The sequence below is a fragment of the Schistocerca piceifrons genome, unplaced genomic scaffold, assembly GCF_021461385.2.
Source record: "Schistocerca piceifrons isolate TAMUIC-IGC-003096 unplaced genomic scaffold, iqSchPice1.1 HiC_scaffold_1023, whole genome shotgun sequence".
Lineage (NCBI taxonomy): Eukaryota > Metazoa > Arthropoda > Insecta > Orthoptera > Acrididae > Schistocerca > Schistocerca piceifrons.
This window is the reverse complement of record NW_025726823.1, coordinates 53,840-62,950: the sequence shown is the minus strand read 5'-3', so window position 1 is coordinate 62,950 and position 9,111 is coordinate 53,840. Positions and strand designations below refer to the sequence as shown.

At 52.1% G+C, this 9,111-nt stretch overlaps 19 non-coding genes across 19 annotated transcripts; 15 read left to right on the top strand and 4 right to left on the bottom strand.

Moving 5' to 3' along the window:
- Nucleotides 1-131: 131 nt before the first annotated feature.
- On the top strand, nt 132-204 carry Trnak-uuu. Its single transcript has one exon. It is a non-coding gene; the product is annotated as a tRNA-Lys (tRNA).
- Nucleotides 205-343: 139 nt separating this feature from the next.
- On the top strand, nt 344-425 carry Trnas-aga. Its single transcript has one exon. It is a non-coding gene; the product is annotated as a tRNA-Ser (tRNA).
- A 276-nt stretch (nt 426-701) lies between these two features.
- Trnag-ucc lies at nt 702-773 on the bottom strand. The gene has a single exon. It is a non-coding gene; the product is annotated as a tRNA-Gly (tRNA).
- Nucleotides 774-1,750: 977 nt separating this feature from the next.
- On the top strand, nt 1,751-1,823 carry Trnam-cau. The gene has a single exon. It is a non-coding gene; the product is annotated as a tRNA-Met (tRNA).
- A 308-nt stretch (nt 1,824-2,131) lies between these two features.
- Nucleotides 2,132-2,203, top strand: Trnae-uuc. Its single transcript has one exon. It is a non-coding gene; the product is annotated as a tRNA-Glu (tRNA).
- A 296-nt stretch (nt 2,204-2,499) lies between these two features.
- Nucleotides 2,500-2,572, top strand: Trnak-uuu. The gene has a single exon. It is a non-coding gene; the product is annotated as a tRNA-Lys (tRNA).
- Nucleotides 2,573-2,711: 139 nt separating this feature from the next.
- Trnas-aga lies at nt 2,712-2,793 on the top strand. Its single transcript has one exon. It is a non-coding gene; the product is annotated as a tRNA-Ser (tRNA).
- Nucleotides 2,794-3,069: 276 nt separating this feature from the next.
- Nucleotides 3,070-3,141, bottom strand: Trnag-ucc. The gene has a single exon. It is a non-coding gene; the product is annotated as a tRNA-Gly (tRNA).
- Nucleotides 3,142-4,118: 977 nt separating this feature from the next.
- Trnam-cau lies at nt 4,119-4,191 on the top strand. Its single transcript has one exon. It is a non-coding gene; the product is annotated as a tRNA-Met (tRNA).
- A 308-nt stretch (nt 4,192-4,499) lies between these two features.
- Nucleotides 4,500-4,571, top strand: Trnae-uuc. The gene has a single exon. It is a non-coding gene; the product is annotated as a tRNA-Glu (tRNA).
- A 296-nt stretch (nt 4,572-4,867) lies between these two features.
- Nucleotides 4,868-4,940, top strand: Trnak-uuu. The gene has a single exon. It is a non-coding gene; the product is annotated as a tRNA-Lys (tRNA).
- Nucleotides 4,941-5,079: 139 nt separating this feature from the next.
- Nucleotides 5,080-5,161, top strand: Trnas-aga. Its single transcript has one exon. It is a non-coding gene; the product is annotated as a tRNA-Ser (tRNA).
- A 276-nt stretch (nt 5,162-5,437) lies between these two features.
- On the bottom strand, nt 5,438-5,509 carry Trnag-ucc. Its single transcript has one exon. It is a non-coding gene; the product is annotated as a tRNA-Gly (tRNA).
- A 977-nt stretch (nt 5,510-6,486) lies between these two features.
- Nucleotides 6,487-6,559, top strand: Trnam-cau. The gene has a single exon. It is a non-coding gene; the product is annotated as a tRNA-Met (tRNA).
- Nucleotides 6,560-6,867: 308 nt separating this feature from the next.
- Trnae-uuc lies at nt 6,868-6,939 on the top strand. Its single transcript has one exon. It is a non-coding gene; the product is annotated as a tRNA-Glu (tRNA).
- A 296-nt stretch (nt 6,940-7,235) lies between these two features.
- On the top strand, nt 7,236-7,308 carry Trnak-uuu. Its single transcript has one exon. It is a non-coding gene; the product is annotated as a tRNA-Lys (tRNA).
- Nucleotides 7,309-7,447: 139 nt separating this feature from the next.
- Trnas-aga lies at nt 7,448-7,529 on the top strand. Its single transcript has one exon. It is a non-coding gene; the product is annotated as a tRNA-Ser (tRNA).
- Nucleotides 7,530-7,805: 276 nt separating this feature from the next.
- Trnag-ucc lies at nt 7,806-7,877 on the bottom strand. The gene has a single exon. It is a non-coding gene; the product is annotated as a tRNA-Gly (tRNA).
- Nucleotides 7,878-8,855: 978 nt separating this feature from the next.
- Trnam-cau lies at nt 8,856-8,928 on the top strand. Its single transcript has one exon. It is a non-coding gene; the product is annotated as a tRNA-Met (tRNA).
- The last annotated feature ends 183 nt before the right edge of the window (nt 8,929-9,111 follow it).

The window sequence follows — 9,111 nt, the reverse complement described above, 5'->3', positions numbered from 1 at the left end:
TGCTACCAGCGTCAGTGGGAAGTCGGTGAAGTCGCCAGTTGCGCCAGAAGCCAGAAATTACCGTAGTACGCCTACACACGCGTTCCAGTTATTTACATTGCTTGCAGCCGCTCCATCCACAACGAGCGTGAGCCCGGATAGCTCAGTCGGTAGAGCATTAGGCTTTTAACCTAAGGGTCCAGGGTTCAAGTCCCTGTCCGGGCGAAGATTTTAACGTTTCCGTAATGGCTCGTCTCGTAGCGATGGTAGCCCTGCCGTAATCAGTGCACGGAGTTCGTTTCCTGTCAACATTCTGCGCAGACCGGTTGGATTTTTCACGATTCCAGGGAAACTTGGGTTACGAGCAGTCGTGGCCGAGTGGTTAAGGCGTCTGACTAGAAATCAGATTCCCTCTGGGAGCGTAGGTTCGAGTCCTACCGACTGCGTCGGATTTTTCTTTTTTTTGTTTAAGAACAACGAGCAGAAAATTTCGCAGATTGCCTGTCGTTTTGGTACCTCTCCACACCTCGCCTCTCACAGCCGTTTATAGTGCCTGTCCTTTTGATAAGGGCGAATTCCAAGCGTCAGCTTTCGCGTCAGCCGAGCAAAGTCGGGACAAGTCGGGACATACTACAGGATGGTCTGCGTGGAGCTACGACGAAAAAAACCTTCATTTAACAGCACCTGGCTCACATACTCATACGAAAAAAACTAGCGCCATTTGCGGTGGCCGGGAATCGAACCCGGATCAACTGCTTGGAAGGCAACTATGCTCACCATTACACCACCACCGCACAGCCGCTGCTCGCAACGCCCCGCTGTGTCGGCTTCCTGCCCGCCAGCAGCGGCCCACGGTGATAGTAGCTGCAGGCGCTTTTCGAGGTAGGAGGGTGCATCCACACGCATTCGGGTAGCGCCTCCACGCACGCTGCGTCTTTGGGCAAGACTAGTCGCCGCGGCCGCAAGGTTACTCACACGATAGAGATGAGCATTCGTTTTAAGGCAGTGTAGTGGAGCACTCCGCGTGTGTAGCACTTTTTTCGGTTGTATCCGACGTCGCTGGGTGGCAATCCCACTTTCCCCTGCAGAAAAGTGCTCGGGAAGCACGGGCAGCTTGACGAGCATCGCTGGTTCAATGGCATGTGCCTCAGTAGTGCAGTAGGCAGCGCGTAAGTCTCATAATCTTAAGGCTTGCCGGCACGATAGCTCAGCGTGTTCGGTCTGAGAGTTATCTGCCCTCTGTAATAAAAGACCGAGTCAACGATGAACTTGAACGGGCGCCATCGGACGTCCGCCCCCAACAAATGCAACGAAAGAAATGAGAAGAAAAAAAAAAAATTGGTGAATGCTCGCTTAGCATGCGGACGGCCCGGGTTCGATTCCCGGCCGATGCATCGTTCTGCTGTTCTCGCTATAATGCTGCCGCGCCGATTCCTCGCCTGAGCTGCGTCAGCCTCAGGAATGTATAGCAGGATTCGCTGTGAGAGGAACCATACACGCAGCACGCAATAGACCGTACTTGAACGGTCGTATGCTATTTCTGAACTCTGACGTCGGCCTGTCCCAACAGGCCGCTGTGTTCAGGTGCCGCAAGGGCGATGTACTGTAACCTCGGGCAGTGCTGCGTTCCGTTGAAAAAACTGCGGCAGCAGTTTAATCTAGCAAGTAGGGAAAGCACGTGTAGCAACACAACAGATTCTTGAGAAAGCGCGAACTGTCTATCTCTAATATGAGAGACTTACCAAGTTTCCTGTAACGTTACTTGCAACGTGCCTCGGTAGCGCAGTAGGTAGCGCGTAAGTCTCATAATCTTAAGGTCGTGAGTTCGATCCTCACCCGGGGCATTTAATTTGCTGTACATCATGGCTGAATTAACGGCGTTGCTGTTGCTAGGGAACGAACTTAATTGTCGTTCGTTATCCATAAGGAGTCTACGCCTCAGCGTCAATACGTTTATTTCCAATTATGACAACGTACAACTTTGATCTTTCTCCTCCCTTGTTAGGAGTAAAATAATGAATAGTCAATTTCGGGCTGTGCGCCATGCCAGTCTGTAGGCGCAAATATGCTCGCAAACGGAGAACTGCACTGAGTCCAGATTCAGCACGAAATACGAGAGGAGACGGAGAAAACCTCACGCTTATCGAGCAAATCCGGTGTGGTCTAGTGGCTAGGATACCTGGCTTTCACCCAGGAGGCCCGGGTTCGATTCCCGGTACCGGAACGGAAGTTTTTGCGCACACAACGCTCCATGTTTTGGCCTTCGAACTGTCGTTTGTCGCCCACCTTCCGAAGCTTCGACCGAACGTAATCGGGGAAAACAGGCACATGATGCAATTACTGTCGGCACCGGAATAAAGGGAGAAGAGGCACTGGTCCGTGGTTGGGCTGCTACCAGCGTCAGTGGGAAGTCGGTGAAGTCGCCAGTTGCGCCAGAAGCCAGAAATTACCGTAGTACGCCTACACACGCGTTCCAGTTATTTACATTGCTTGCAGCCGCTCCATCCACAACGAGCGTGAGCCCGGATAGCTCAGTCGGTAGAGCATTAGGCTTTTAACCTAAGGGTCCAGGGTTCAAGTCCCTGTCCGGGCGAAGATTTTAACGTTTCCGTAATGGCTCGTCTCGTAGCGATGGTAGCCCTGCCGTAATCAGTGCACGGAGTTCGTTTCCTGTCAACATTCTGCGCAGACCGGTTGGATTTTTCACGATTCCAGGGAAACTTGGGTTACGAGCAGTCGTGGCCGAGTGGTTAAGGCGTCTGACTAGAAATCAGATTCCCTCTGGGAGCGTAGGTTCGAGTCCTACCGACTGCGTCGGATTTTTCTTTTTTTTGTTTAAGAACAACGAGCAGAAAATTTCGCAGATTGCCTGTCGTTTTGGTACCTCTCCACACCTCGCCTCTCACAGCCGTTTATAGTGCCTGTCCTTTTGATAAGGGCGAATTCCAAGCGTCAGCTTTCGCGTCAGCCGAGCAAAGTCGGGACAAGTCGGGACATACTACAGGATGGTCTGCGTGGAGCTACGACGAAAAAAACCTTCATTTAACAGCACCTGGCTCACATACTCATACGAAAAAAACTAGCGCCATTTGCGGTGGCCGGGAATCGAACCCGGATCAACTGCTTGGAAGGCAACTATGCTCACCATTACACCACCACCGCACAGCCGCTGCTCGCAACGCCCCGCTGTGTCGGCTTCCTGCCCGCCAGCAGCGGCCCACGGTGATAGTAGCTGCAGGCGCTTTTCGAGGTAGGAGGGTGCATCCACACGCATTCGGGTAGCGCCTCCACGCACGCTGCGTCTTTGGGCAAGACTAGTCGCCGCGGCCGCAAGGTTACTCACACGATAGAGATGAGCATTCGTTTTAAGGCAGTGTAGTGGAGCACTCCGCGTGTGTAGCACTTTTTTCGGTTGTATCCGACGTCGCTGGGTGGCAATCCCACTTTCCCCTGCAGAAAAGTGCTCGGGAAGCACGGGCAGCTTGACGAGCATCGCTGGTTCAATGGCATGTGCCTCAGTAGTGCAGTAGGCAGCGCGTAAGTCTCATAATCTTAAGGCTTGCCGGCACGATAGCTCAGCGTGTTCGGTCTGAGAGTTATCTGCCCTCTGTAATAAAAGACCGAGTCAACGATGAACTTGAACGGGCGCCATCGGACGTCCGCCCCCAACAAATGCAACGAAAGAAATGAGAAGAAAAAAAAAAAATTGGTGAATGCTCGCTTAGCATGCGGACGGCCCGGGTTCGATTCCCGGCCGATGCATCGTTCTGCTGTTCTCGCTATAATGCTGCCGCGCCGATTCCTCGCCTGAGCTGCGTCAGCCTCAGGAATGTATAGCAGGATTCGCTGTGAGAGGAACCATACACGCAGCACGCAATAGACCGTACTTGAACGGTCGTATGCTATTTCTGAACTCTGACGTCGGCCTGTCCCAACAGGCCGCTGTGTTCAGGTGCCGCAAGGGCGATGTACTGTAACCTCGGGCAGTGCTGCGTTCCGTTGAAAAAACTGCGGCAGCAGTTTAATCTAGCAAGTAGGGAAAGCACGTGTAGCAACACAACAGATTCTTGAGAAAGCGCGAACTGTCTATCTCTAATATGAGAGACTTACCAAGTTTCCTGTAACGTTACTTGCAACGTGCCTCGGTAGCGCAGTAGGTAGCGCGTAAGTCTCATAATCTTAAGGTCGTGAGTTCGATCCTCACCCGGGGCATTTAATTTGCTGTACATCATGGCTGAATTAACGGCGTTGCTGTTGCTAGGGAACGAACTTAATTGTCGTTCGTTATCCATAAGGAGTCTACGCCTCAGCGTCAATACGTTTATTTCCAATTATGACAACGTACAACTTTGATCTTTCTCCTCCCTTGTTAGGAGTAAAATAATGAATAGTCAATTTCGGGCTGTGCGCCATGCCAGTCTGTAGGCGCAAATATGCTCGCAAACGGAGAACTGCACTGAGTCCAGATTCAGCACGAAATACGAGAGGAGACGGAGAAAACCTCACGCTTATCGAGCAAATCCGGTGTGGTCTAGTGGCTAGGATACCTGGCTTTCACCCAGGAGGCCCGGGTTCGATTCCCGGTACCGGAACGGAAGTTTTTGCGCACACAACGCTCCATGTTTTGGCCTTCGAACTGTCGTTTGTCGCCCACCTTCCGAAGCTTCGACCGAACGTAATCGGGGAAAACAGGCACATGATGCAATTACTGTCGGCACCGGAATAAAGGGAGAAGAGGCACTGGTCCGTGGTTGGGCTGCTACCAGCGTCAGTGGGAAGTCGGTGAAGTCGCCAGTTGCGCCAGAAGCCAGAAATTACCGTAGTACGCCTACACACGCGTTCCAGTTATTTACATTGCTTGCAGCCGCTCCATCCACAACGAGCGTGAGCCCGGATAGCTCAGTCGGTAGAGCATTAGGCTTTTAACCTAAGGGTCCAGGGTTCAAGTCCCTGTCCGGGCGAAGATTTTAACGTTTCCGTAATGGCTCGTCTCGTAGCGATGGTAGCCCTGCCGTAATCAGTGCACGGAGTTCGTTTCCTGTCAACATTCTGCGCAGACCGGTTGGATTTTTCACGATTCCAGGGAAACTTGGGTTACGAGCAGTCGTGGCCGAGTGGTTAAGGCGTCTGACTAGAAATCAGATTCCCTCTGGGAGCGTAGGTTCGAGTCCTACCGACTGCGTCGGATTTTTCTTTTTTTTGTTTAAGAACAACGAGCAGAAAATTTCGCAGATTGCCTGTCGTTTTGGTACCTCTCCACACCTCGCCTCTCACAGCCGTTTATAGTGCCTGTCCTTTTGATAAGGGCGAATTCCAAGCGTCAGCTTTCGCGTCAGCCGAGCAAAGTCGGGACAAGTCGGGACATACTACAGGATGGTCTGCGTGGAGCTACGACGAAAAAAACCTTCATTTAACAGCACCTGGCTCACATACTCATACGAAAAAAACTAGCGCCATTTGCGGTGGCCGGGAATCGAACCCGGATCAACTGCTTGGAAGGCAACTATGCTCACCATTACACCACCACCGCACAGCCGCTGCTCGCAACGCCCCGCTGTGTCGGCTTCCTGCCCGCCAGCAGCGGCCCACGGTGATAGTAGCTGCAGGCGCTTTTCGAGGTAGGAGGGTGCATCCACACGCATTCGGGTAGCGCCTCCACGCACGCTGCGTCTTTGGGCAAGACTAGTCGCCGCGGCCGCAAGGTTACTCACACGATAGAGATGAGCATTCGTTTTAAGGCAGTGTAGTGGAGCACTCCGCGTGTGTAGCACTTTTTTCGGTTGTATCCGACGTCGCTGGGTGGCAATCCCACTTTCCCCTGCAGAAAAGTGCTCGGGAAGCACGGGCAGCTTGACGAGCATCGCTGGTTCAATGGCATGTGCCTCAGTAGTGCAGTAGGCAGCGCGTAAGTCTCATAATCTTAAGGCTTGCCGGCACGATAGCTCAGCGTGTTCGGTCTGAGAGTTATCTGCCCTCTGTAATAAAAGACCGAGTCAACGATGAACTTGAACGGGCGCCATCGGACGTCCGCCCCCAACAAATGCAACGAAAGAAATGAGAAGAAAAAAAAAAAATTGGTGAATGCTCGCTTAGCATGCGGACGGCCCGGGTTCGATTCCCGGCCGATGCATCGTTCTGCTGTTCTCGCTATAATGCTGCCGCGCCGATTCCTCGCCTGAGCTGCGTCAGCCTCAGGAATGTATAGCAGGATTCGCTGTGAGAGGAACCATACACGCAGCACGCAATAGACCGTACTTGAACGGTCGTATGCTATTTCTGAACTCTGACGTCGGCCTGTCCCAACAGGCCGCTGTGTTCAGGTGCCGCAAGGGCGATGTACTGTAACCTCGGGCAGTGCTGCGTTCCGTTGAAAAAACTGCGGCAGCAGTTTAATCTAGCAAGTAGGGAAAGCACGTGTAGCAACACAACAGATTCTTGAGAAAGCGCGAACTGTCTATCTCTAATATGAGAGACTTACCAAGTTTCCTGTAACGTTACTTGCAACGTGCCTCGGTAGCGCAGTAGGTAGCGCGTAAGTCTCATAATCTTAAGGTCGTGAGTTCGATCCTCACCCGGGGCATTTAATTTGCTGTACATCATGGCTGAATTAACGGCGTTGCTGTTGCTAGGGAACGAACTTAATTGTCGTTCGTTATCCATAAGGAGTCTACGCCTCAGCGTCAATACGTTTATTTCCAATTATGACAACGTACAACTTTGATCTTTCTCCTCCCTTGTTAGGAGTAAAATAATGAATAGTCAATTTCGGGCTGTGCGCCATGCCAGTCTGTAGGCGCAAATATGCTCGCAAACGGAGAACTGCACTGAGTCCAGATTCAGCACGAAATACGAGAGGAGACGGAGAAAACCTCACGCTTATCGAGCAAATCCGGTGTGGTCTAGTGGCTAGGATACCTGGCTTTCACCCAGGAGGCCCGGGTTCGATTCCCGGTACCGGAACGGAAGTTTTTGCGCACACAACGCTCCATGTTTTGGCCTTCGAACTGTCGTTTGTCGCCCACCTTCCGAAGCTTCGACCGAACGTAATCGGGGAAAACAGGCACATGATGCAATTACTGTCGGCACCGGAATAAAGGGAGAAGAGGCACTGGTCCGTGGTTGGGCTGCTACCAGCGTCAGTGGGAAGTCGGTGAAGTCGCCAGTTGCGCCAGAAGCCAGAAATTACCGTAGTACGCCTACACACGCGTTCCAGTTATTTACATTGCTTGCAGCCGCTCCATCCACAACGAGCGTGAGCCCGGATAGCTCAGTCGGTAGAGCATTAGGCTTTTAACCTAAGGGTCCAGGGTTCAAGTCCCTGTCCGGGCGAAGATTTTAACGTTTCCGTAATGGCTCGTCTCGTAGCGATGGTAGCCCTGCCGTAATCAGTGCACGGAGTTCGTTTCCTGTCAACATTCTGCGCAGACCGGTTGGATTTTTCACGATTCCAGGGAAACTTGGGTTACGAGCAGTCGTGGCCGAGTGGTTAAGGCGTCTGACTAGAAATCAGATTCCCTCTGGGAGCGTAGGTTCGAGTCCTACCGACTGCGTCGGATTTTTCTTTTTTTTGTTTAAGAACAACGAGCAGAAAATTTCGCAGATTGCCTGTCGTTTTGGTACCTCTCCACACCTCGCCTCTCACAGCCGTTTATAGTGCCTGTCCTTTTGATAAGGGCGAATTCCAAGCGTCAGCTTTCGCGTCAGCCGAGCAAAGTCGGGACAAGTCGGGACATACTACAGGATGGTCTGCGTGGAGCTACGACGAAAAAAACCTTCATTTAACAGCACCTGGCTCACATACTCATACGAAAAAAACTAGCGCCATTTGCGGTGGCCGGGAATCGAACCCGGATCAACTGCTTGGAAGGCAACTATGCTCACCATTACACCACCACCGCACAGCCGCTGCTCGCAACGCCCCGCTGTGTCGGCTTCCTGCCCGCCAGCAGCGGCCCACGGTGATAGTAGCTGCAGGCGCTTTTCGAGGTAGGAGGGTGCATCCACACGCATTCGGGTAGCGCCTCCACGCACGCTGCGTCTTTGGGCAAGACTAGTCGCCGCGGCCGCAAGGTTACTCACACGATAGAGATGAGCATTCGTTTTAAGGCAGTGTAGTGGAGCACTCCGCGTGTGTAGCACTTTTTTCGGTTGTATCCGACGTCGCTGGGTGGCAATCCCACTTTCCCCTGCAGAAAAGTGCTCGGGAAGCACGGGCAGCTTGACGAGCATCGCTGGTTCAATGGCATGTGCCTCAGTAGTGCAGTAGGCAGCGCGTAAGTCTCATAATCTTAAGGCTTGCCGGCACGATAGCTCAGCGTGTTCGGTCTGAGAGTTATCTGCCCTCTGTAATAAAAGACCGAGTCAACGATGAACTTGAACGGGCGCCATCGGACGTCCGCCCCCAACAAATGCAACGAAAGAAATGAGAAGAAAAAAAAAAAAATTGGTGAATGCTCGCTTAGCATGCGGACGGCCCGGGTTCGATTCCCGGCCGATGCATCGTTCTGCTGTTCTCGCTATAATGCTGCCGCGCCGATTCCTCGCCTGAGCTGCGTCAGCCTCAGGAATGTATAGCAGGATTCGCTGTGAGAGGAACCATACACGCAGCACGCAATAGACCGTACTTGAACGGTCGTATGCTATTTCTGAACTCTGACGTCGGCCTGTCCCAACAGGCCGCTGTGTTCAGGTGCCGCAAGGGCGATGTACTGTAACCTCGGGCAGTGCTGCGTTCCGTTGAAAAAACTGCGGCAGCAGTTTAATCTAGCAAGTAGGGAAAGCACGTGTAGCAACACAACAGATTCTTGAGAAAGCGCGAACTGTCTATCTCTAATATGAGAGACTTACCAAGTTTCCTGTAACGTTACTTGCAACGTGCCTCGGTAGCGCAGTAGGTAGCGCGTAAGTCTCATAATCTTAAGGTCGTGAGTTCGATCCTCACCCGGGGCATTTAATTTGCTGTACATCATGGCTGAATTAACGGCGTTGCTGTTGCTAGGGAACGAACTTAATTGTCGTTCGTTATCCATAAGGAGTCTACGCCTCAGCGTCAATACGTTTATTTCCAATTATGACAACGTACAACTTTGATCTTTCTCCTCCCTTGTTAGGAGTAAAATAATGAATAGTCAA